The 27,904-nt window shown below is 45.7% G+C and overlaps 1 protein-coding gene across 4 annotated transcripts in view; it reads right to left on the reverse strand.

The window, feature by feature from the left end:
• The window catches only part of LOC134355407 (prickle-like protein 1), a 149,986-nt gene that overhangs the window by 87,308 nt on the left and 34,774 nt on the right, over positions 1–27,904 (reverse strand). The window contains exon 1 of one of the 4 annotated variants that reach the window (XM_063065238.1): positions 13,351–13,539. The exons of the other annotated variants lie outside the window; for them this stretch is intronic. The gene's annotated coding sequence lies outside the window, so the exon portion shown is untranslated. Of the gene's footprint in view, positions 1–13,350; positions 13,540–27,904 lie in introns of those variants that run through there. 4 annotated transcript variants of the gene reach the window in all.

Below are 27,904 nucleotides of genomic sequence, written 5' to 3' on the forward strand. Positions count from 1 at the left end.
AATACCCACAAAAAAAGCTCAGAAGTAAAATTTATTATCAGACTACATACATGTCACCATACATAACCCCGAGATTCTTTTTCCTGCAGGCATACTCAGCAAATTTATAGACTAGTAACTGTAAACAGGATCAATGAAAGAGCAAGAGCATAGAAAACAAACTGTGCAGATACAAATATGAATAAATAGCAATAAATAATGACAGCATGAAATAACAAGATAAAGATTCCTTAAAGTGAGATGACTGGTTGTGGGAACATCTCAATGGACGGGCAAGTGAGTGTAGTTATCCCTTTTGTTCAAGGGCCTGATGGTTGAGGGGTGGTAACTGTTCTTGAACCTGGTGGTGCAAGTCCTGAGGCTCCTGTACCTTCTACCTGATGGCAGCAGCTAGAAAAGAGCATGGCCTGGGTGGTGAAACTCTCTGATGATGGATGCTGCTTTCCTACGACAGCATTTCACATAGATGTGCTCAATGGTTCCCGATAACCGTCACCAATCTTTACAGATGCACCATAGAAAGTATCTTATCCAGATACACCTCAGCATGGGACGGCAACTCTTCTGCCTGTGACTGCAAGAAGCTGCAGAGAGTTGTGGACACGGTTTAGCACCTCACGGAAGCCAGCCTCTCCTTCATGCAGAGGTGAGGAACTCCAGATGCTGTAATCCAGAGCAGCGAGCTGCTGGAGCAGGAGTTTCCAACTTGGGGTCCACAGACACCTCGGTTAACAGCAGGGCTCCGTGGCATTAAAAAGGCTAGGAACCCCTGTGCTCGAGGAACTCAACAAGTCAAACACCATCCATGGGAGAAATAAAATAATAGATGTTATACGTTGGAATGTTGCATCAGGACATCCCAAGACTAGATCACCTCATTGGGCTCTTTATGCTTTACCAAGGCCGTGAAAAGTTAAACAAGTCCCACCCCAGACATTCTCTCTTCTGCTCTCTCCCATCAGGAAGAAGGTACAAAATGGGTGAAAACCTCCACCACTAGTCTCAAGGATAGCTTCTACCTCGCTGTTAAGAGACTACTAAATAGTCCCCGACTATGGCTAGATGGGCCTTGACATCACGATCAACCTCTTTATGATCTTGCACCTTATTGTCTGTCTGCACTGAGCTTTCTCTGTAGCTGATGCACTTTATTCTGCGTTCTGTTACTCTTTTACCTTGTTCTACCTCAGTGCACTGTGTAATGATTTGATCTGTACGAACAGTATAGAGGACATGCTTTGCACTGCAAATTGATATGTTTCGAGATTTCAATCATTTAATGTCATTTCCGGTACACAAGTGTAAAGGAGAATGAAACAATTGCTACTCCAGATGTGATGCAGTACAAAAAAAACAGATACAGAACATTAAGTAGAAATACTTAACATAGCTTACATACACAGATTGATTAGATGTCCATAAAATGACACTAGCACTCAGAGTGTCTGTACACAAGGTGCCTGACAGGAAATGATAGTGATGATGGGGGTTTGTGGAGGGGTGAGTTAGTGGGCAGAGGTGTTGATCAACCTTACTGCTCGGGGAAAGAAAGTCTGGTGGTCCTGGTGTGGATGCAACGTAGTCTCCTCCCTGATGGGAGTGGACAAACAGTCCACGAGCAAGGAGGGTCGGATGATGTTACCATAAGACATTGGAGCAGAATTAGGCCATTCAGCCCATCAAGTCTCCTTCGCCATTTCATGATAGCTGACCCCGGATCCTACTCAACCCCATACACCCTGCCCTCTCGCCATATCCTGTGATGCCCTGACCAATCGGGAATCTATCAACTTCCGCTTTGAATATACCCACGGACTTGGCCTCCACCGCAGTCTGCGGCAGAGCGTTTCTGGATACCCCCAGCAGAGGCAACATCCTCTCCACATCCATCATAGACTTTTCAACAGTTGGTAGGTTTCAATGAGATCCCCACACATTCTAAATTCCAGCGAGTATAGGCCCAAAGCTGCCAAATGCTCCTCATATGTTAACCCCTTCATTCCCAGAATCATCCTCATGAATCTCCTCTGGACTCTCTCCAATGACAACTCCTCCTCTGACATAAGGGCCCAAAATGGTTGACAATACTCTAAGTGCATCTTACGAGGGGTTATTGATAAGTTCGTGGCCTAAGAGAGAAGGAGTCAATTTTTAAAAACCTAGCACATTTATTTTTTCAACATACTCCCTTCCTGCATTTACACACTTAGTCCAGCGGTCGTGGAGCATACGGATCTTGGACCTCCAGAAATCCACAAAGAAATGGACATCCACTGCCTCTCCTTTGTCCACCCTGCTTGCTACTTCCTCGAAGAATTCTAACAGATTTATCAGGCAAGATTTCCCTTTACAGAAATCATACTGACTTTGACTTATTTTATTATTAGTCTCCAAGTACCCTGAAACCTCACTCTTGATAATAGACTCCAACACTTTCCCAACCACTGAGGTTAGGCTAACTGTCTCCCTCCCTTCTTAAAGAGTGGAGTGACAATTGTAATCTTCCAGTACTTCGGGACCATGTCAGAATCAAGTAATGCTTGAAAGATCATGACCAATGCATCCGTTGTCTCCTCAGCAACCTTTCTCAGGACCCTGAGATGTAGTCCATCCGTTCCAGGTGACTTACCTGCGTTAAGACCTCGAGTTTGCCCAGCACTATTAGTAAAATAATAGTAAAGGCACACACTCGTGCTCCCTGACACTCACAGACCTCTGGCATACAGCTAGGGTCTTCCACAGTAAAGAATGAAGCAAAGTATGTATCAAGTTCATCTGCCATTTCTTTGTCCCCCGTTACTACCTCACCAGCATCATTTTCCAGTGGTCCAATATCAACTCTCACCTCTCTTTTATTCTTTATGTAACTGAAAAAAAAAACTTCAGTATCCTGCTATATTATCAGCTGGTTTGCCCTCATATTTCATCTTTTTAATTTCTTATAGCTTTTTTTTAAAAAAAAAGTTGCCTCTTGTTGAATTTTAAAAGCTTCCCAATCACTTTTGCTGTCTTATGTGACCTTTCCTTGGCCTTTATGCAGTCCTTAACTTCCCTTGTCAGCCACGGTTGCCTATCCCTGCTGTTTGAGAACTACTTCTTCTGTGGGACATATCTATCCTGTGCCTTGTGAACTATTCTCAGAAACTTCAGCCTCCTCTGTTCTGCCATCATCCCGGCCAGTATCTCTCTCCAATTCACCTGGGCAAGCTCCTCTCTCATGCCTCTGTAATTCCCTTTATTCCGCTACGATACAGATACATGTGACTTCTGCTTTTCCCTCTCAAATTGCAGTATGAATTCAATCATTATGATCACTGCCTCCTAACAGCTTCTTTACATTCAGCTGACTAATAAGATCTGGGTTATTACATGACAACCAATCTGAGATAGCCTTTACCAGCACCTTTCTGCAGATACACCCTTGACGACAAATAGGCTGGTGCTAGTGAGGCTTTGGACAGTTAGGACCACTCATTAGATGCTTCCTTACCCACTGTAGTGCAGTTTCCGTACCGTGCAGTGAAGCAGCATGTGAGAACGCTCTCTACTGCGAATCTGCAGAAGGACTCGAGTACTGATATGCATAGTCCAGCTCTCTCCAGTCTCCTCAGAAAGTCAAGAAAGCTCACCAGTGCCTTGACTGTGCAGGATGTGTTCTGGGATCATGAGAGGCTGTGTGAGGTGTGTACTCCCAGGAGCTTGAAGCTGCTCGCAGTTACCACTGCTGTGCGCCAATGTATAGAGAGACGTATGACAATAACAAACCAATTCCAATAACATTCTGGTTCCAAAAAAAAATATAGTGAACTCAGTGGGTTATTTGGCATCAGTGGAGGGAAATGAACTGTGAAAGTTTTGTGTTAACTTAATTATTTGTCACACTTAAATTCCTTCTTTGTAAATTAGCTGAAACATCCCATTTTCTTTCAATGACTTCCTCTGCTTAGAATATTAACAATTAACCCCATGACTGGATCCGAATTAAAAATCAGAGAAGTGGAATTTGCAAAGCATGTAACCCCCAAATACCTTTGCATTAAAGATAGTTCCACACTGTGATTCACCAGCCATCAATCAGTGTCCTCAGTCTCTGCTAAATTCAGGAAGCCTGTCAGTGTAAATGCTGCTTTCTGAACATGCCTTAAAGCACCGTATGATTTGTGGCTTTACACTGGCCCATATCATTACTGCAGCCAAGCAACAGCTGGAAGGAAGCCATTTCCTGACCAGCCCATCACTGCTGACAGAACTCATACCAAAGGACCCCATAACTCTGCAAACGCAGACACTTTAGCCCAGGCTGCCCCGAATAACAACAGGGGAAAGGTTTGCTCAAAATGACCTGTCAGATTGAATTCCGTTTATATTTCCAATTTCTGCGGGATACCTATGATTTATAACTATTTAGAGGTTGAAGTTGGATCAGATTCTTTTCTAGCCTGCTTTCTTTAAATACTGGGAGGATGAGGATAAAGCTTACCGACACTGATGTAAAATTCAATATACAGCAGCGTCAAAAACATAACAGATTCTGCAGACTGCTGGAAGTCCAGCACAACGCACCGCGTGCAAACACACACAACGGTGGAGGAACTCAGCAGGTCAAGCAGTATAGAGCATGGCTGCAAAGATTTTGTGTGTACGCTGGGCTGCGAAGTTTAACCAGAACTTAGCAAGGTGTTGGGGAAGCCACACTCGCATGCAAGTGGCATTACAAAGAAAGCACAGCAACGTCTCAACTTTCTCAGAGGTTTGCACAGATCCAGCATGTCAGCTAAAACCTTGACAGACTTCAAGAGGTACGCAGTGGAGAGTACCCTGACTGGTTGCATCACAGCCTCGTATGGGAACACCAATACCTTTGAATGGAAAAGCCTACGAAAAGTAGTAGATACAGCCCAGTGCATCACAGGTAAAACCCTCCCCAGCTAAAAGAAGCATTATCACAGGAAAAACAACATCCATCATCAGGGACCCCCACTGCCACCCAAGTCTTCTCACTGTGGCCATTAGGGAGGTGGTACAGGAACCTCAGGTCACACATCAGGTTCAGGAACTTTTATTACCCAACAACTGTCAGACTCCTGTACCAGTATGGATAACTTCACACCTCACTGAACTGACTCCACAACCACGGTCAAGATCTCTACAACCCATGTTCTCAGTATTTATTTAAATGTATTTGCGTAGTTTGTCTTCTTTTGGACACTGGTTGTTTGTCAGACTTTGTGTGCATGTAGTTTTTCATTGATTCCATTTATTTCTTTGTTCTACTGTGAATGCCTGTAAGAAAATGAATCTCAGGGTTGTATATGGTGACATACATGTACTTTGATAATAAATTTACTTTGATATCAAGTTAACTTACTTATTCACACAGAAAAGGCCAGCATTTGCTTTCCAACCCTCACTGCCTCGAAGAAAGTATCATTTGAACCACCGATCTCCTTCTGATAAAGGTGTTTCCGCATTGTTGTTGGGGGAGGGAGATCTGGGAATTAGACCGGTGACAAGGGGTTCTGATCGGGATGGTGACAACTTGGATGAGATGTTACAGGTCACAGTATTCCCTGGAGACTGATGCCCTTATTGTTTTTAACCTAGTATAGGTTGCAGCTTTGGGTGGTGGTTTTGGAGTTGTCTGGGTAAGTACCACAGTGGGTCTAACACACTAATGATAGGGGTAATGAGTGATTCCATCAAGTGGGATGCTTTGTCCTGGACTTGCCTCTGCAAGTGGAGACAGCTTTGTCACACGCCGGAGTTATGTTTGGAGATGATGGGAAGGTCTTAGACTGTTAGACGGGTCACTCACCAGAAGAAATCCAACCTCCGACATGCTATTAACATGGCCGGTCCAATAGAGCTTCTGGTCAAAAGTGAAACCCCAGGATGTTGATACTGGGAGGCCTAATGATGACATCAGTACGGTAGTGCAGCGGTTAGCATCGGACTTTTCAGTGCCACAGACCAGAAGACTGGGGGCAAATTTCCACCACTGTAGGGAGTTTGTACATTTCTTCAGGGTACCTCAAATCCCTCCCATATTCCAAAAACTTATGGATCAGGGGTTGTAAGTTGTGGGCATGCTACACTGGTGCTGGAAACATGGCGGCACTTGCAGGCTGCCCCCAGAACATCCTGGGACCGTGCCAGTCATTGATGCAAAATGTATTTCACTGTATGACAAACTTAGCTTAAATCTAGAATGTCATGGAGAGTTACTCAAACACTATTGGAGATGCCCTTTACCTGGTTCTTTGGTGGCACGAATGGTGCTTATAGGGCATCAGCTTGAATATTATTTAGGTCTTAGTGAGGGATCCAATTAGAATGTATACAAGTAAATGTGTGGGGAAACATTTTTCCCCCACTTAGAATAGCAAGCATCTGATGCTGGAAACAGTATCAAGCAGAGCTGTCATAGGGGAACTCAAAAGGCACTTGGAGGAAAATAATTTGCAGGTCGAGAGGAAAATTGGTCTACTGAGAGACAGCATGGATTCAAATGGACTGAATGCCCTCTTAGTCCATAATGATACCCTGATCAAGAGGTTGTGGAGAAGTGTACTCTGCCCAGTCCATCATGAGAAACCAACAATGGTCTTATTGGCCTTCTCAGACCATAGAACCCAAGAGTAGAATTAGACTATTTGGCCTGAATCAGCTCTGCCAATCTATCATTGGCTGATTTATTATCCCTTTCAACTCCATTCACCTGCCTTCTCCCTGTAATCTTTGATGTCCTTACTAATCAAGAACCTCTCATCCTCCACTTTAAATATTCCCAATGACTTGTCATCCACAGCCTCAGGAGTCTGAGCTGGAGGAGGTACCTCACCTTCAGCCCGAAGTTCCAACTAGGAAGCAGCAGCTGTTTAGGGGATCATGCTACGTATTGACTAGCTGGTGAATTTCCTGCTTTGCAACAGCAGCTATTGTTCAAAAGTGCAGGCAGACTTCAGGTTATGCAAGGGTTAATGACAACTGTGCGAAGGGAGATTTATCCAAAGTCTGAAACATCCATTTTCCTTAGCTTCCCATACCATAAGACATAGAAGAATTTGACCATTCCGCCCAGTGAATCAGCACTACCATTCAATCATGGCCAATTTATTTTTCATCTCAACCCCAGTCTCCTGCCTTCTCCTCCTAACCACTGATACCCGGACTAATCAAGAACCATCAACCTCTGGTTTCGAATATACCCAATGAATTGGACTCCATAGACATCTATAGCAACAAATTCACCACCGTCTGGCTAAAGAAATTCCTCGTCTCTGTTCTAAAGGGATGTCCTTCTACTTTGAGGCTCTGCCCTGTGGTCCTAGATGTCTCCATTATTGGAAGCATCTTCTCCACATCCCACTCTACCTAACCCTTTCAATATTTGGTGGATTTCAATAGGATTCCCCCCCCCCCCCAAAATTCTTCTAAACTCCAGCAAGTAAAGGCCCAACCATTTCACTTTCTCCCCGATCCTGAGACATTAACCCTTTTGTTCTCAAGATCATTGTGAACCTGGTCTGAACCCTCTCCAATGACAACATGTCCTTTCTTAGATAATGAGCCCAAAACTGCACACAATACCATCACTCAGCATACCCTTGCGATGATTTTTTCCCCACTTCACCCTAACACTGCCCCTCATTGAAACTAAGATACACACTCAGTAGCCTCGTTAGTAGGTTCCTTAATGGAACTATCTAATCAGCTGTTCACTCAGTACATAAAAACATGCACAAATGGTCCGGAGGTTCAATTGTTTTTCAGACCAAATATCAGAATGAGGGAAGAAACGTTATCTAAGTGACTTTGTCCATGGAATGATGGTGGCATTTGGGGTGGTTTGAGCATCTCAAACTGCTGATCTCTTGGGATTTTCAAGCACAACAGTCTCCAGAGTTTCCAGACAAAACGTCCAGTTGTGTATCAGTTCTGTGGCCAAAATCACATTGTTATTGAGTGAGGCCAGAGGAGGATGACCAGACTGGCTCACATTGACAGAAAGGTGACAGTAACTCAGATAACCAACAGTGGTGTGCAGAAGAGCGTCTTTGAATGCACAACACGTCAAACATTGAAGTGGATGCAGAAGGTCACACCGGGTTCCACTCCTGTACCTAATAAAGTGGCCACTGAATGTAAACTGTATCCACTCAAACACTTGATTTCTTTTACCACTTTGAAAAATGCTTTACAAATGATTGGGAGAACTTGTGTGGTCAGATTTTCGTGAGTCTGGTGATCAGTAACCCGGGGAACGCCCTGTGCTTCACTGGCTCTGAAATACTTTAGGAAAATTCTGATGTGCCAAGTACTTCGACGCAGGTGTTTTGCATTTCTTTCTGCATACTCAATTAAGAAGCGACTTTTAAAAATTTATGCTGTAGGTTGTCTGGTCAGGGAAATAAGTTCCAGAGCCCCGAGGTAATACTGCAGCTCTCCAAAACTCTGGTTAGATCATACTTGGAATATTGTGTTCAGCTCTGGTCACCTCATTATAGGAAGGATGTGGAGGCTTTAGTGAGGGTGCGGGGAGATTTACCAGCGTGCTGTCTGTCTTAGAGAGCATGTCTTATGAGGATAGGTTGAGAAAGCTAGGAAGTTTCTCTTTCGAGTGAAGGAGGGTGAGAGGTGACTACAAGATGATAAGAGGCATAGTCATAGTCATATGTTATTGATCCCGGGGGAAATTGGTTTTCGTTACAGTTGCACCATAAATAATAAATAGTAATAGAACCATAAATAGTAATATGTAAATTATGCCAGGAAATTATGAAATAAGTCCAGGACTAGCCTATTGGCTCAGGGTGTCTGACCTCCAAGGGAGGAGTTGTAAAGTTTGATGGCCACAGGCAGAAATGACTTCCTATGATGCTCTGCGTTGCATCTCGGTGAAATGAGTCTCTGGCTGAATGTACTCCTGTGCCCACCCAGTACATTATGTAGTGGATGGGAGACATTGACCAAGATGGCATGCAACTTGGACAGCATCCTCTTTTCAGACACCACCGTCAGAGAGTCCAGTTCCATCCCCACAACATCACTGGCCTTACGAATGAGTTTGTTGATTCTGGTGTCTGCTATCCTCAGCCTGCTGCCCCAGCACACAACAGCAAACATGATAGCCCTAGCCACCACAGACTCGTAGAACATCCTCAGCATCGTTTGGCAGATGTTAAAGGACCTCAGTCTCCTCAGGAAATAGAGAATGCTCTGACCCTTGTTGTAGACAGCCTCAGTGTTCTTTGACCAGTCCAGTTTATTGTCAATTCGTATCCCCAGGTATTTGTAATCCTCCACCATGTCCACACTGACCCCCTGGATGGAAACAGGGGTCACCGGTACCTTAGGTCTCCTCAGGTCTACCACCAGCTCCTTAGTCTTTTTCACATTAAGCTGCAGATAATTCTGCTCACACCATGTGACAAAGTTTCCTACCGTAGCCCTGTACTCAACCTCATCTCCCTTGCTGATGCATCCAACTATGGCAGAGTCATCCGAAAACTTCTGAAGATGACAAGATTCTGTGCAGTAGTTGAAGTCCGAGGTGTAAATGGTGAAGAGAAAGGGAGACAAGAGGCATAGATCGAGAGGACAAGCCGTGACATTCTTCCCCGGATGGAAATAGCAAATAGAAGGCAGCATATGTGGCATATATGGTTATAATTTTAAAGTGATTTGAGGGAAGGGATGTCAGAAGTACGGTTTTTCTTTCTTCCATACACAGAGTGGTGGGTGCATAGAACGTGCTACCAGGGGTGGAGAGAGGCAGATACATTTGGCAGGGACATTTAGGAGAATCAAAGATAGGCAAAAGAAAAATGGAGAGCTATGTGGGTGGCAAGGGTTAGATTGACCTTAGAGTAGATTAGAAGGTTGGTACAGCATCGTAGGCCGAGGGTCTGTACTGTGCTGTTATGTTCCACGTTCTGTCTGTCTGGAAACATTGGTGAGCTTTGCCCTGTCTGCGTGATTGCATCGACCAATAACTCAAGAAGTTAGACCACCTTGGACACAGTCCAGAAAAGTCCCAGCTGAGGGGTGGGATTTTATCCCCTCACTCCCACCCAAATATTCTTGTTAAAAGAAACCTGGTTACAATAACCATGGCAAAGCCCCAATTACCCTCAAATATGACCCTCCCATAGATTGGCCCCAGGTTGGTTCTATTTTGTAAGATCCTAGACAGTTAATCACAGAATATAACAAATGAGGAATAAAAAAACCATGAACTCACACCCAATTCAGGCTAAACGAGAGTCTACAATAAAAAAAATAAACCACAGAACCCAAGGCTGGAGAGTAGCTGGGCTGATTAATTGAATCTAAATTAGGTAGAGCTATTTTCAAATGTGGCACTGGAAGAAAATAGAATGTAATTCGTGAATGTTTGCCAGTCCCCCCCTCCCACTGTTAGAAACCCGAAGCAGTTAAATAGGGTGGGTACCTGGTTATTAACTGGATTTATTCACAGTAAGCAGATGAACAAACTTCACCAAACACATTATATAAGACTGTGATAATAAATGTGATTCATCACCACAGTTTATTGGTCAGCTTTAATTGAATTAGAGAGTCACACAGGATAGAAGCAGGCCCTTCAGCCCATCTTTTCCATGTTGACCAAGGTGCCGAGCTGAGCTAATCCCATTTGCCCGCACTTGGGCCATTTCCCTCCAAACTAGGGGTTCCAAACTCTTACCCATTAACCAAGGGGTCCATTGGCCCCAGGTTGGGAAACCCTGCTCCAAACCTTTCCTATTCGTGTACCCAACCAAATATAATAAATGTACCTGCAGTGCCACCTCATCCATATACCCATCACCCCCATGTGAAAAAGATTTCCCTTTTAACATAAAAATCTATCCCCTCTCACCTTAAACCATGACCTCTAGGGTTAAACTCCTCAACCCTGGGGAAGAACACTGACCACCCAATCTTCAATCTTTACCAGGATTGGAAGGGTTGAGTGACAAGGAGAGGCTGGATATTCTGCGGCTTTTTGTCCCGGAGCGCAAGAGGTTACGTCTGCTTTTCTCAATTCTAATCTTCAGGGAATAATTGAGGCCTTAGATTGGCATATCCTAAATTTGTTAACTCTGTTGCAGTCTCTGAGAAGAACTTCAGTTCCTCAGCAAATTAGTTGTAACGCAGGTGTTCCCATTCCTGGGGTCCGCAGAACCCTGGCTACAGTATTGGTCCACAGCATAAAAAAAGCTGGGAATCCTTGTTGTAATGGGTGGCTGATAGTCAGCACAGCCCCAATGGGCCGATAGGCCTGTTTCTGTACTGTATCAGAATCTGGTTTATTATCACCGACATAGTTTGTGAAATCTGTTGTTTTGCAGTGCGAAACAGTGCAATACATTAAAGATTTTAAAAACACAAACACGAGGAAATCTGCAGATGCTGGAATTTCAAGCAACACACACAAAAGTTGCTGGTGAACGCAGCAGGCCAGGGAGCATCTCTAGGAAGAGGTACAGTCGACGTTTCGGGCCGAGACCCTTCGTCAGGACCTATACATTAAAGATACTAAGTTGCAATAGAAAAATAACTTTAAAAATAATGAAAAAAGGTGAGCAAAAACTGAGGTGGTGTTCATGATCTTTTCAGAAAGCTGATGGCAGAGGGAAAGAAGCCATTCCTAAAGTAGTGAATGTGTGGCTTCAGGCTCCCACCGCCTACCTGTTAGTGACAACGAGAAGAAGGCATGTCCCGGATGGTGAAGGTCATTAATGATGGGCATGTTGATTTCTCTCTCCAGTTACTCTCAGGTGACAAGATACTTTGCATAAAAAGAGACAGGATCAGTTTTACTTGTCCCATGTACGTCAAAATGCATCGTTTTGCGTCAACAACCACCACAGTCCGAGGATGGGCCGGGGATAGCCCGCAAGCATTGCAATGCTTCCAGCTTCAACATCGCTTGCTCACAATCCATAACCGTTCATCTTTAGAATGTGGGAGGAAACCAGAGCACTCGGAGGAAACCCACTTGGTCACAGGGAGAACGTACAGGCAGCGACGAAAGTTGAATCCCAAATCAGTACCGCAGGTGCTGTAACACGATTGTGCTGAATAACAGTCAACTTTCTGCTTGATCACTGATTAACCTGTCCCTGTTCTCTTTGTACATATCTGACCATTGTAGTACCGCAGAGGTCAAAGCACTTGACTGGTAACCTAGACTAGCATCTGTGGAATGTGAATGCAATTAATATTTAGTCACCAATAAATGATAACCACAGTTGTCAGATTGTTGTCAGAACCAGGCTGGTGGACTAACACTTGTCAGAGGAGGAAATTTGCCCTCCAGCCCCAGCCTGGTACGTGACTCCAGCAATTGGTTGGCTTATTTCAGAGATAATTAACTAACAGTAAAGGCATCCGTTAGTCTTGCGAGACCATGGATCTGCGCCTGGAAAGTCTTCACTCTCCAGGGCGCAGGCCTGGGCAAGGTTGTATGGAAGACCAGCAGTTGCCCATGCTGCAAGTCTCCCCTCTCCACGACACCAATGTTGTCCAAGGGAAGGGCATTAGGACCCATACAGCTTGGCACCAGTGTCGTTGCAGAGCAATGTGTGATTAAGTGCCTTGCTCAAGGACACAACACACATTGCCTCCGCTGGGGCTCGAACTCACGACCTTCAGGTCGCTAGTCCAATGCCTTAACCACTCGGCCACGTGCCCACACGATTTGTGATAATTAACTATGGATAACAAAACCCTGCTCTATCAGTGACATCCAGATACGAAATATCCTCTAGTTTCATAGTCAGAGCACAGAAAGAGTTCCTTCAGCCCATCTAGTCCACGCTGCCTCATTCCGTAAACCGGCACCTGTCCTCCATAGCCCTCCCATCCAGGCACCGATCCAATTTTCTCTTAAAATGTTGAAATCAAACCCACATCCACCACTTCCCTTCGCAGCTTGCTCCACACTCACACCACCCTCCCCTTAAGTATTTACCCTTTCATCTTTAACCCATGACCTCTAGTTCTAGTCTCACCCAAACTCAGTGGGAAAGAGCCTGCTTGGACTATCTACACCTCTCAAATGTTTTAGAAGTTTGCGTAGATTTGCCTTTGCGTAAAACTTTGACAAACTTCTATAGGTGCACAGTGGAGAGGACCTTAATTGGTTGAATCATGGCCTGGTATAGACACACCCGGTGGCCGGGAATGGAAAAGGCTACAGACAATGGTGAATACAGTCCAGCCCATCGCTATCACTACTGGCCTGGAGGTGCAGAAGCCTTAGGTCCCACACCACCAGGTTCAGGAGCAGTTACTACCCTTCAACCATCAGGCTCCTGAACCAGTGCGGATGACTCTACTCACCTCAACTCGGAGCAGCTTCTGCGACCTACAATCACTTCCACGGAATCTTTGTAATTCATGTTCTTGGTATTATTTGTTGTTACTTTGCAATGTTTGTTTTCTTATGCACATTGGGTGTTTGTCAGTCTTTGTCTATGTACAGTTTTTCATAAACACTTTTTTCCATACAAGTGCTTGCAAGAAAATCAATCTTAAGATAGTAACTGGTATTATTATATGGATTGGGGTATATGGAATGTCCAGGGAGAGTTAGCTCCTCTGGTGAAGGGGTTTGTCATGTCCATTCCTGGGGCAGTTTGCCCACCTTTGGTCCCCACGGGATGTTCAGCTCTCACCTGCAGTCTCAAGTGGCTGTTTGCATGCGACAGCGGCCACACCCCAGGGCACCGCTTCGCCAAGTGGGCCAAACCATGAGGGGACAGCGGCGGCCTCGTGCCCCGGAGATAGGGACATGCCCATCCCAGCATGTGAAGTCAGCTCGGGTAGACTGGATGGATGAGATCTACAGTGAGATCCAACGGCCAGCAAGGTGGTACTGCAACACTCTGGACAGTGAAGGGCATGACAAAGCACAGAAGACGTCATGGTCATCCACTGCAACCAAGGAAGGTCCCAGTTTGTGATGCTTGTTCATACCCCTGGACCCAAACTGCTGAGGTTAAGAGAGTGGAACTGCCCCAGTTTAATGCTTTTCCACTTTAAAAACTCTCCCACACAGGTTTCCCGTCACCGTCAGACAACCACCAAAGGGATTACGCTGGGGTTTTTGATCATGCTAAGCCAGCCAGTGGCGTACTGGCATCTGCACCAGACCTCAAAGCGAGTCGTCCTGGGTTTGAATCCGGCTCCTTGCATGCTCTTGTGCTGGGACGAGCACTGAGCGAGCAACTCGGCCTTGTGAAAAGGAAACAGACAAATGCTAAAGAAAACAGCAAGGTTGTCACCCGAGGTGCCAGAAGGCGCGGAAAGGAACTTGGATTATGTTGTCCGTTTTACCTAGGTATCAAGAAAGCACTAATTTTGCACCAATGTCTCATTTTGCAGGCTTTTCTCCCCCTTCACCGTCTTGCATAATTTATTTATAATTTACGTTGTGCGTTACATGAATCGTCGCACCCGCGATGCTGCTGCAGGCAACTTTTCCGTTGTACCTCTACCTCAGCGTACCTGTGCACACGACAACAAATCCGATAGTTAGTCGGGACGCCACGGTGTCGAAGTGATTGACGTGGCGCTATCACGGCGCCAGTGACCTGCTGCCGTCCGCGAGGAGTTTGTACGCACTCCCCGTGGGGTTTCCACCGGGTACTCCGGTTGCCTCCCCCATTCCAAAGACGTATGGGTTAATCGGTCAGGTGGGTGTAACCGGGCAGCTCGGGCCCGTTGAACCGGAGAGGCCCGTTACCGTGCTCTATCTCCAGATAAGTAATTTGCAGGTTTAACAGCGGGAATAGTTCCACTCAAATGAACGCTGCTTGCCGCATCTAATCAGCGCCGTTCAACCTCCCACAGGCCCCGGCACTCCACGCTCCAGTGGTGGCAACTCACTTGTCAAGGGCCAGTGGCTTTGGGACCTCTGACTGACAAAATGTACTGAGCCAGTTCACTGTGGCAGAGAGCTGCCTTTGTAGTGTACGGTAACGCAGGAGAGGAACGCACTGGTGAGTGGGCCCTCCCAATGTCAATTTCCCAGCTCACTGCATCTATCACTCCCTCCCTCCCCTCGAGGTTAAATCCCACGATCAGTTCCTGGAACGGGGAGGAGAGGGAGGGAAAAAAAAAAAACAGTCTTTAGTCTTCCTGCATCTGTAGCCTTGAAGTGCTCAGTGGCGGGAAGAAATACGGACAACACCTTCCCTGCTACAAAGCAAAGCAACGCCAGCTGGGACAAAAACCTTCCAGCTGCAGTCTAGCCCCACTCTCCTCATCTTTGGTCATCCAGTACAGATCCTTGTTAACCTGCTCTTGGGATTGACAAAAGCAGACATCCCACCTCTCCCGGAACTTCCGGGAGTCTCCCGCATATTAATAGTGGCTCCTTGATGCCCGCAAATTATATACAATATCACAGAAATCAATTTTTTTTGAGAGCGAGTGAGAGAAAGCAAGAGAGAGCGCGAGAGCGACCACGAGAGAGAGCATGTGCGCGAGAGAGAGAGCGCAAGCGAGAGCGCGCCGTTGCAGAGTGTTCCAAAAAAATAAAATGTACGTCACCCCAGACTACACTAAAGTGTACCCCTGCCTAATAGGGGTCAAAATAATGACAGTGTTGCTCGCTGCACTGTTTGCAACAGTGACTTTTCTATTGCCCGTGGTGGGTTAAGACTGTAAAAGACATGTTGAGGTGAGTTTAACAGGTGTCATTCGTTCATTAGCATAGCTAACGTTATTTAAACTAGCTGGCTAGCTGCTAAGGAGCTACCCTATTGCAGACATCCCACCTCTCCTGGGAGTTCCGGGAGTCTCCCGCAAATTGATGGTGCTACCTCCCTGAAATGAGTTTTTGCAGGGTGAGATGTCTGCAAAGGTAGTTACCTTTGGGCCTGGAGATGGGCAGCTAGGCTGACTTTCCAGGGGGGTGGAGGGGGCATGACCGTGCCCGGGTAGCTATAGAAAAGGAACACATGGCATCCCCCGGTGCCAGAGGTGTTTTAAAACTGCTGGGTACCATGGGGATAAATGCCATCCTCGATGAGAATCAAGATCAGCTTTAATATCACTGGCATATGTCGTGAAATTTGTTATACGGCAGCAGTATATTTCAATACATAATTAAAACCAAATTACAGCAAGAATATATATTAAATAGTTAAATTAAATAAGCAGTGCAAAAAAAAAATGTAGTGAGGTCGTGTTCCGTGAATTCAATGCCCATTCAGAGATCGGATGGCAGAGGGGAAGAAGCTGTTCCTGAATTGCTGAGCTTGTGCCTTCAGGCTCCTGTACTTCCTTCCTGATGGTAGCAATGAGAACAGGGCATGCCCAGGGTGGTGGGGGTCCTTAATGACGGACACCGTCTTTTTGGAGGATGTCCTGGATACTACGGAGGCTAGTGCCCGTGATGGAGCCGAGTTCACAATTTTCTACAGCTTATTTTGATCCACCCAGACCAGATGGTGGTGCAGCCAGTGAGAATGCTCTCCCTGGTACATCCGTAGAAATTTGCCAGCGTCTTTGGTGACATACTAAATCTCGTCAAACTCGTAAAGAAATATAGCCGCTGTCGTGCCTGCTTTGTAACTGCATCGATATATTGGGCCCAGGTTAGATCCTCAGAGATGCTGAAACCTAGGAACTTGAAATTGCTCACCCTTTCCTCTTCTGATCTCTCAATGAGGACTGGTAGTGAGGATGGAAGTATTTTAGTTTAGTCTGTGTTACTCGTGACTTTAGTTTTTGTTTAATGGGATTGTATAATAGTGGAGTGGTTTGAATTTAGATTAATGTAATTTTGTTTAAAAACGGCCACTTCACAGTCTCCATCTCCCCCAATGCCTCCTTCGTATCATTATGGTATTGAACATGCGATGACAACACACACGTGTTACACGTCGCACCATTGAGCATTGGAAACTATCACAAAGAGCTTCGCAGATAAAATTTAGCCCCGCATCACTTGTTAGGCCCATATGACCAACAGCCTGATTGAACAAGGCAGTGAGGGCAAGAAGGATTGCAGAGGCTAGGAATCCAGAGCGCCAGGCAGCATCCATGCAGGGAGACACGACGGTACAGGAACTCCACGGACACAATGATGTGTCAACCTTTTCACCGGCTCCAAGTGAGTTGCCACCACTGGAGCGTGGAGTGCCGGGGCCTGTGGGAGGTTGAACGGCGCTGATTAGATGCGGCAAGCAGCGTTCATTTGAGTGGAACTATTCCCGCTGTTAAACCTGCAAATTACTTATCTGGAGATAGAGCACGGTAACAGGCCTCTCCGGTTCAACGGGCCCGAGCTGCCCGGTTACACCCACGTGACCAATTAACCCATACGTCTTTGGAATGGGGGAGGCAACCGGAGTACCCGGTGGAAACCCCACGGGGAGTGCGTACAAACTCCTCGCGGACGGCAGCAGGTCACTGGCGCCGTGATAGCGCCACGTCAATCACTTCGACACCGTGGCGTCCCGACTAACTATCGGATTTGTTGTCGTGTGCACAGGTACGCTGAGGTAGAGGTACAACGGAAAAGTTGCCTGCAGCAGCATCGCGGGTGCGACGATTCATGTAACGCACAACGTAAATTATAAATAAATTATGCAAGACGGTGAAGGGGGAGAAAAGCCTGCAAAATGAGACATTGGTGCAAAATTAGTGCTTTCTTGATACCAAGGTAAAACGGACAACATAATCAAAGTAGCCCTCTATTTTTATGGTCCAATTCTGGTCCTATCCCCTTATTTTTCGATCACACAGATGACTATTCAAAAGTTTATTAAATGTCACTTTAGTATCTGCCTCTCCCACCACCCCAGCTGTGTGTTTTGTGCCCTTCCAATTGTGTAAGACCTATCTCTGATATTCCCTTATATTTTCCTCCAATCACCATAGAACTATGCCCCCTTGTATTAGCTATTTCTGCCCTGGGAAAAAGGCACTAGCTATCTATGTCTCTTGAAAACCTCGATCAATTCACCTCTCATCCTCTTTCACTCCAAAGAGGAAAGTCCCACAGCTCAATCCACCTATCCTCATAATACATGCTCTCTAATCTGGACAGCATCCTGGTAAATCTCCTCTGCACGCTTTCTAAAATTTCCACATCCTTGATATAACAAGGCGACCAGAACTGAACACAATACTCCAAGTGTGGTCTAACCAGAGCTATATAGAGCTTCTACATTATCGCATGACATTTTAACTCATTTCACCAACTAATGAAGGCTAGCACACCAAACTCCTTTCTAACTACCCCATCAACTTGTGCAGCAACTTTGATGGATCGATTGGCACGGACCCCCAATATTCCTCTCTTCCTGCTGGGCGGATTCCTGAGCAAATGGTCCAAAACATCTGGTAGAACGCCCCTTTGTCAGAAACCTTGCTTGGCTGGTGGAGAGAGTGGGCCTTCCTAGTCAGAGCCTTCCTGCATGGACAAAATATCATCCCCAGTGCACACTGCCCTCAGGGTGGGGAAAAGAAAGCCAATTTCTGCCCCCATCCCAATGCCACAGACACTACTCAACCCACTAGGTTCTTCCAGCAGATCATTTATTGCTTTAGATACCAGAATCAGTTTCGTATCTCCAAACATCTTTCAGTTGTTACAACACAGGAGGTGGCCATTCTACCCATTAGGCGCACAACAGCTCTCAGCAGATCAATCCCATCATTCTCAATGCCCCCTTCCCTGCAACCCTGCGTGCCATCCATCCTCAAACATGCTCCTCTACACCCCTTGATTACTTGTCATTTGCCTAAAGAGGGGCAACTACCAGCACGTCTTGGGAATTTGGGAGGAAACCAGATCACTCAGGAAATGCACGTGGTCACAGGGAAAAAAAAACCCTGCAAACTCCACACAGACAGCACTGAAAGCTCAGTGTCGCTGGAGCAGCTCGGCAGCAGAGCCAACTGCTGCACCACCTCCCTACCGAGGTACTAAAGGTGTTACAGATTGAACAATCGGCAGGGCGATCGATTCTGGTGCACTGAAGGGGAACTGAGATACAGAATGACAGAGCAACAGAACAAGGAATGTGAAAGGATCGGTATTCCAACAAGAGGTCTACTTTAAGGCGGCAACATCGGTACCAGAGATTCCCCACTGTGCCATCTTCTAGATCTCCAACCCATTACAGGCCACTTCCTGGCCTCCAGGGCTAGATCCTGGACTCTCAGGCAAGAGGAACTATAGATACTTACTGAGGTGCTTCTAAGAGGCAGCATCCGAAGAGTCCCATCTTCCGGACCATGCCATCTTCTCATAGTGGGCAGACGGTATGCCTGAAGTCCCACACCACCAGGTTCAAGAACAGTTTCAACCATTTGGTTCTTGGACCAACCAATACAACCCTCATCACTACCTCAGTATGGCAACACTGACCATTTTGAACTACAATGGACTTTCGCGGAGTTTCCTTCGGAATGGGATATTAACCTCTGCATTTTGTATATAAATATTAGTTACCTCCAACCATTTGCCTCTTGAACCAACTGGCAAAACCCTTCATCACTACAGTTTAACAATACTGTGACCACTTTAAGCACTCTGCATTACAACAGGCTTTTTTGTTCTAATTCAGTCCTTTCTTGTAAAAAAAAATTGGGTGTAATTTGTTGTAATTTATCTTTTTCCTGGGAATGTTGAGCATCTGACGCGCTGTGCCTCTGATACTGCTGCAAGTTTTTCATCGTGTCTGTACACTCAGGGACTTGAGCAGATGACAACAATCTTGACCCTAGCTTGATTCCTGTCCCAGCTGACAGGTGGATGAGAATTCCCTGGATGTTTACATTTCAGAGCAGGGAACGGCACTGAATGAAGGCGTTAATAGTCAGAGCAGCAACAGCACCGTTTCAGCTTGTGTGCCTCACCGATGTCGACAAACCAGAGCTGGCATTCAGACGGGCTTTGCTTACCCAGACCAGTGTTTTAAGATGACCCTCAGCAGGTCTGGGCTCCATAGGGCACAGTGGAGGTGGTACTGTACTCGCTTCAGTATCTTGAGGCCTGTTCAAGCCCCACCATGGCAGTTAGGGAATTCAAGTTCCAAATTATTGACATTTTGGAAACCCTGAGCAACACATGTAAAATGCTGCAGGGACTCAGCAGGGGTCCTGATCACAGACATCCCACCCTGCAAAAACTGATTTCAGGGAGGTAGCACCATCAATTTGCGGGAGACTCCCGGAACTTCCGGGAGAGGTGGGATACTGCAATAGAGTAGCTCCTGAGCAGCCAGCCAGCTAGTTTAAATAACGTTAGCTATGCTAATGAACGAATGACACCTGTTAAACTCCCCTCAACATATCTTTTGCAGTCTTAACCCACCATGGGCAATAGAAAAGTCACTGTTGCAAACAGTGCAGCGAGCAACACTGTCATTATTTTGACCCCTATTAGGCAGAGGTACACTTTAGGGTAGTCTGGGGTGAGGTACGTTACATATTTTCGAGTTTTGGGAATATATATATATCCCTCTCCCTCTCTCTCAAAAAAATTGATTCCCAGGATATTGTATTTAATTTGTGGGGCATCAGGGAACCACTATTAATATGTGGGAGACTGCCGGAACTTCCAGGAGAGGTGGGATGTCTGTGATCAAGATCTGAAGAGCAGTCTCGGCCAGAAAAATCAACAGCTTATTCCCTTCCATAGATGCTGCCTGACTTGCTGAAATCCTCCAGAATTCTGTGCATGCGTGCTTGCTTGCTTTAAACGCCAAATGTTCATAGTTACAGGCTGACCCTGGCTTGACAAAACCCTGCTTATGGAGGTGTTAAATACCTTCTGAAATAGTCTAACATGCCATTCAGTTCGAGGTCAAGAAACCAACCAGCAAGTTTGCACAAACAAGTTCTTAAAAAAAAATACAGTGATAATGGTTTAAGGCAGCCAGTGGCTTTGGATGGTGGTGAATATTGGCAGTTCGGGTTGAGGTGTTCGCTGAGATTAGCAATTACCTTGCAGATGTTTCACCACCAGTCGACGAGACAGCCTCATTGCGCAGTTCTTTGGCGTTTCTCTCTGAATGCAAGCACTCCCAGAGAGAAACACCAACAACCACACACAGAGGGTGTCACCTCAACTGCTGATGGAACGTCTACAAGCTAATTGCCGAGCTCGGCAACCTCCACGGCATCAGACAGCCAGTGGTGTTCCAGCAGGGTCGAACCTTCTCTGAGGAGCGTCACCACAAAGAGCGATCCCACCAAGATCTCAACAGGGGAGCCGGCGGAAGGTGATGACACACCACAGCGGCAGTGAAGGAGGAAGGCTGCAGCAGTAAAGGGTCCCCAGTTGCCTTTCATTCCACGCCACTGGACCCCGACCATCACGGACCACGTGGAGGCTGTCCATGCACCAGTCTCCCCATGTTAAAAAAAAAATCACGCACAGGCGTTCTCCACTCTAAAATCCCACATTATGTGGACCCTACTACTGCCTTAGGACCCACCAACAGACAACCCCTTAGGACAGGGGTTGTCAACCCGAGGTCCATGGACCCTCTGGTCAATGGTTGGAATCCATGGCATAAAAAAAAAAGGTTGGGTATCCCTGCCTTGGGAGAATATCACACTCACCTCAAGTGATCACACTATTACGAGTGTCAGATTCTCAGAAAGAGACAGAGACTCGCTGGAATGTAATCTCAACTCAATATTCAGGATACTAATAAAATCCATTTACTGTTGCATGTGGATTTTCTGTCATTAAATCTGGTATTTGATGCCTTGTATTGTTTCTTAACGAATACCTTGAGAAATAATAAGTAAAGCACATGGCTTTTGATTCCGATTCAAGTCAGTTCGAAGTAATAAAAAAAATAGACAGCATAAAAGTAGGCAGGGAACTGACAGGAAGCATAATGTTACCTTTGGCTTTCATATTGGAAATGTGTGACTAATTTTATCCGTTACTTTCTAAATCTCCGTTGGAACCTCAAACCAACAATGTCACACTGTGAAACATACACAAAAGCGAGAGTTCAAGTGTATCACACTGTGGGGAGGTCTGTTGGGGAGCGAATTTTACCTTGGTTAGATTGATCTTTATAAAACGGGATACTTCCTTGCTGTGAGACGGACCCATAATCTGGTCCCTCACATCAATCTCAGCAGCGGCTGGTTGAACATAGTCGTAGCTTCAGGCAGAAAGCATTACACTACGAATTAGTCAATTAGTTTAGTATTGTCACATGTACTGAGGTAGTGAAAGACCTCGGAAAGAAAGAAAGATCAGCTTTGTTTCTTCATTCCGAGGGTCGCGGGATGAGCTGCCAGTGCAAGTGATGCGTGCAAGCTCCATTTCAACGCTCAGGAGAAGTTTGGATCGGTACACGGATGGTAGGGATAGGAGTAGGCAGTTTAAATGGCTCGGTACAACCTAGATGGGCTGAAGGGCCTGTTTTTGTGCTGTTCTTTTCTATGACTACGCAAGGCATCCGTTAGTCTTGCGAGACCGTGGATCTGAGCCTGGAAAGTCTTCACCCTCCAGGGTGCAGGCCTGGGCAAGGTTGTATGGAAGACCGGCAGTTGCCCATGCTGCAAGTCTCCCCTCTCCATGAGACTGATGTTGTCCAAGGGAAGGGCATTAGGACTCATACAGCTTGGCACCAGTGTCATCGCAGAGCAATGTGTGATTAAGTGCCTTGCTCAAGGACACAACACGTTCCCTCGGCTGGGGCTCGAACTCATGACCTTCAGGTCGCTAGTCGAATGCCTTAACCACTTGGCCACGTGCCCTCACTGACTACGTACGTCGAAACATATAGTGAAATGCATCACTTTTGCATCAACAACCAACACAGAGGATGTACTTGGAGGCAGCCTGCAAATGTTGCCACATTTCCAGTGCCAACACAGCATGGCTACAAGTCACTAACCCTAATCCGTATGCCTTTTTGGAACGTGGGAGGAAACTGGAGCACGTGGAGGTGATGGCATGAACTTCTTCCAGGCGTTCAGCTTTCCTCATATACTTATCTTTTGTACCATTTGCGTGGATCAATTCCAATACAGAATATTGGTAAATAGATCAATAACAGAGGGTGAGCAGTTGGGGTTGCCATAGAAACTTACAGCACAGAAACTTGAGCCCTCTCCTTACTGTGCTGCAGTCATCACTGAACCTTCAGCCTTTGTGAGGAGAACGCAGATGCTCCATATTGTCATTGCTACACCAGGGTGGACTCGAGGCATACAACCCCTCCTCGTCTTTCTGCCCAAGAACCATGGGTTCGGGTCCCAGTCCTCAGACAGCCCAGTGTTGAGGCCTGGTATTCAGGGTACTGGTCATCAGAAAGTCCTAGTGTTTAGTGTACCAGTCAATGGAGAGACTGGTGTTCAAGGTCTAATGTTCAGGGTACTGGCCGTTGGAGAGTCCAGCATTCAAGACCTGGAGTTTAGGGCATCAGTCATCGAAGAAGCCGGTACTTGAGGCCTAGTGTTCAGGGTGTCAGTCATCGAAGAAGCCGGTACTTGAGGCCTAGTGTTCAGGGTGTCAATCATCGAAGAAGCCGGTACTTGAGGCCTAGTGTTCAGGGTGTCAGTCATCGAAGAAGCCGGTACTTGAGGCCTAGTGTTCAGGGTGTCAATCATCGAAGAAGCCGGTACTTGAGGCCTAGTGTTCAGGGTGTACAACAGGCTCCTAGACAGGCACTGAATGTGCAGATAATGGAGGGATAGAGACCATGTGCAGAGAGAGGCGTTAGGTCTTGTCGTTTAATTAGTTCAGCACAACATCACATGCTGAAGAGCCTGCTCCTGTGCAGTATTGTTCTACAAGTCTTAACCACACCACGGGTTGCTGAGGTTCTGATGTGGCGAGCAATATGAGACATGTTTACACCCACATCACTCAACACCCACAGACACCCGTTTCAAGGAGAAACAGTTAAAGTTCAACCCCGACTAGTGCAGATTCACCAAGATGGTTCAGTTATGAGGATGTACTGGAGAGTCAGTGATGGAGGCAGATACACTAGTGAAATTTAAGAGACTACTAGAGAGGTACATGGAGGAATTTAAGGTAGGGGGGTTATATGAAAGGCAGGGTTTAAGGGTCGGCACAACATTGTGGGCTGAAGGGCCTGTACTGTGCTGTACTGTTCTATGTTCTATGTTCCAGTGCAGGGGTCCTCAACCTTTTTTGCACTGCGGACCGGTTTAATATTGACAATATTCTTGCAGACCGGCCGACCGGGTGGGGGGGGGGGGTATTCAAGTAGGGTTAAACTCACTTCAGTCTTTTACAGTTAGAGTTGCCAACTTTCTCACTCCCAAATAAGGGACAAAAGTAGCAGTCAAATCCCGGGACACTTTAGTCCAGGAAAGACTACCATGACCATGAAGCCTTGCACGGGCACCTGTGCGCGCTTGCGTGACGTGCCATTTTTTTTTTCCCACAAATTGGTTTTGGCTTAATCTTCCCGACTACACTGTACATACATTATTTCTACTTTATATAGGCTGTGTATTTATCATAACACTAACATAGTAAAAGCAGGAATGATATTTATTCTCGGTTTCGTGTGTTATTTGGTATGATTTGTTAGGTGATTTTTTGGGTTTGGGAATGCTCAAAAATTTTTCCTATATAAATAAATGGTAATTGCTTCTTCACTTCACGCCATTTCGGCACGAAAGGTTTCACAGGAACACTCTACCTTAGCCAGGGAAATACAGGACAAACCAATTAGCAAAATATATGGGATGTCCCGGTAAATACAGGACAGTTGGCAACCCTATGTTCAAATTCAACAGTGCGTGACAGGGAATGAGGAAAGGTGCAGCTGACTCATATCATTTCCTTGCGGCCCGGTACCGGTCCGTGGCCTGATGGTTGGGGACCGCTGTTCTAGGGTGACTGTTCTCCTTCAAGCAGAAAAGTCGAAGTAACCTGATAGGAGTAAACTTGTGCTCTTTCTCGTAAAAATTTGTGTATAATTTATGTTTTTCTTGCGAATGGCACTTACTTGATGTTATATGCCTACAATGTTTCTCTTATTAAGTTGTTTCATTTCACTGTGCAAACGACAATACTACCCTCTCTTCCTGACCCCTACCTCACCTGAAACACCTATTAACCATCAGGAAATGCTCCACCAGCTATCCGCCCTTTCCCTTCCCAGTCCAAACAAAGAGTCTTTCTTGACCCAACATGTCGACTCTCCATAGGTACTGTCTGACCCACCGAGCTCCACCAGCATTGTGTGCTGGATTTACTTGAGCCCAAGAGAGAAGAGACCACTGACAGATTCAAATTTACCACACTGAAACAAAGTGAAGTATGCCATTTGTGTTGTTTCTTTTTAAATGCCATGGACCAATACTGTTAAGCAAGGGGTCTGTAGGCCCCAGGCTGGGAACCTCTGCCCTAAGAGATGTGCTAGGCACAGCCCACAAGTATCGCCACACATTCTGATGCCAACATAACATGCCCACGATTCTCAGCAGAACAACACAACAGCATCAAAGCAAGCCCCTTCTCCAACTCGCACCCGCCTATACAGACAATACTCGACCCACAGTGCAGGCCTCCAGCTTTCTGTCATTGCACTTTGACTTCTGGACTGCTGATCGACAGGAAAGAGAGACAGAAACACCAAAGTGAACTGAGCTGGAGTAACCTGGGACTCTCTAGAAATCAGTGCCAACAGCAAAGTGTTCGTGTAGCAAAACAGCCCTGAAGGGCCTCAGCCCGAAATGCAACTATTCCTCTCCATTGATGCAGCCTGACCTGTCGAGTTTCTCCAGCATTTTGTGCATCTGCAGAATCTCGTGCACAGGAATCTCTCGCTTAGCCGAAGCACCAGAGCATAAAGTGCAAGCCAGACTGGAGGGACTTTAGTGACGTACAGTGAACCACCCAATGCAGGAAATATGGAATCACCTTTCACCAGCCAGGTGTGTGAAAGTTGCCTTTGATTTTAAGAAGTCTATATCCATAAATTATGTTAAGTAGACAAAACATTTTCCAGTGGTTATTGAGCAGCCTGATAACCAATTGCTGATTCTAATTGTCACATTTTTAAAGTAATCAAGGATTAACTTTTTTTTTCATCATATAGAGTACATTGACATGTGTTGGGAATTTACTGAGCTCTGTTGGTCAGGGCACGACATGCAACAAAAAAAAATTCAGCAATTATACAGAATAAAAAAAATTATACAAAACTAAAGTTAGAGACTAAAGTACAAATATGGAAATAAAATGTGTAGAAATATATGGGATGAGTAACAATAGAAACTGCATCCAAGCCAAGTGCAATTTTACAGCCAGCAGGGGATCAGAGTCAGGCTTAATATCATAGCACAAGTCGTGAAATTTGTTGTTTTTGCAGCAGTAGTAGAATGTAATACAGAAAAGCTGAACTACAGCAGGTATATAGTGGGCAGGACAGCAGTACTCCCTAAAATAATCCAGATTTATTTTAAACAAGAGATTCTTCTGACGCAGCAAGTCCAGAGCAATACACACACATAAATGCTGGAGGAATTCAGCAGGTCAGGCAGCGTCTATGGAGAGGAATAAAGAGTCAACATTTCTAGCTGAGACCCTTCACCAAAGCACTTTGTCTTGAAGATTCTCGGTCTGAAATCAGAATCAGATTTAATATCACCAGTACATGTTGTGAAATTTGTAATATTTGCTGCAGCAAGACAATGGAATACATTAATTCCATTTTTAAGTATATATATTTCAAAAGTTAAATTAAGTAGTGCAAAAAAAGCGAAGTAGTGTTCAAGGGTCCAATGTTCAATCTGATGGCAGAAGGGAAGATGCTCTTCCTGAAATGTTGAAATATTAGAATGCTAGGCAGCACTTTGCTCCGAATCTTCCTCCTTATATGAACAGAAGAAGAGAAGAAAACCCTTAACTCCAAGTGGAATCATCGGGATGCTGTCATGATGGCGTTTTTTTTAGCAGGCTTTCTTATTTTTACAAGACCGAGTTGTTAGCTCGACGCTCAACCCAGCACGGATGAAAAGCGTGTAAGGGAGCCGGCTGGATTCGAACTCGGGAGCCTTCGCTCTGAAGTCCGGCGCTGATGCCACTACGCCACCAGCCGGCAACATCAACAGTAGAGCAGTACACAAAATCCATCTGCAATGTCGCTTCCTCTCACAGAGGGGCATCTGTGTCTGCACTTTACATTCCAATGAGAACAGCCACATCCCCGATCAGTGCTCATGCAAGTCAGATCCAGACTGAAACTCCTGCATTACGCCCGAGTATCTAGTCCCAGGATACGCGTGGCCTTGTGTTTTGTTCACCCAAAAGATGGGAACCCATGCCCTTTTCTTGTTACTGCCGTCAGGGAGATTAGATTAGATTATGAGGACACTCAGTCCTCGTTTATTGTCATTTAGAAATGCATTCATTAAAAAAATGATGCAATGTTCCTCCAGTATGATATCACAGTAACAGAGGAGAGGCAGAGTCAAGTTTAACATCACTGGCATAGGTCATGAAATTTGTTGTTATTATAAGGCACAGGAGAAGAATTAGGCCACTTGGCCCATCAAGTCTGTGCTGCCATTTCATCATGGCTAATCCACTTCCCTCTCAGTCTCAATGTTCTGCCTTCTCCCCGCATCCCTTCATACCCTGACTAATAAGGCATTAAGATACAGGAGCAGAGTTATGCAGCAATGGTACATTGTAATACATGGCATTAAAAACTGTAAATTAAAGTATACATTTATAAAGTTAAATTAAATTGGTGAAAAGAGAGTAGTGAGGTAGTGTTGACTGGTTCAACATTCATTCATAAATCGGATGGCAGAGGGAGAGAAGCCCTTCCTGAATCGTTGAGTGTGTGCCTTCAGGCTCTGGTATCTCCTCCTTAATGGTAGCAATGAGAAGAGGGCATGTCCCGGGTGATGG

Source organism: Mobula hypostoma, chromosome 13 (genome assembly GCF_963921235.1).
Source record: "Mobula hypostoma chromosome 13, sMobHyp1.1, whole genome shotgun sequence".
In the NCBI taxonomy this organism is placed as follows: Eukaryota; Metazoa; Chordata; class Chondrichthyes; order Myliobatiformes; family Myliobatidae; genus Mobula; species Mobula hypostoma.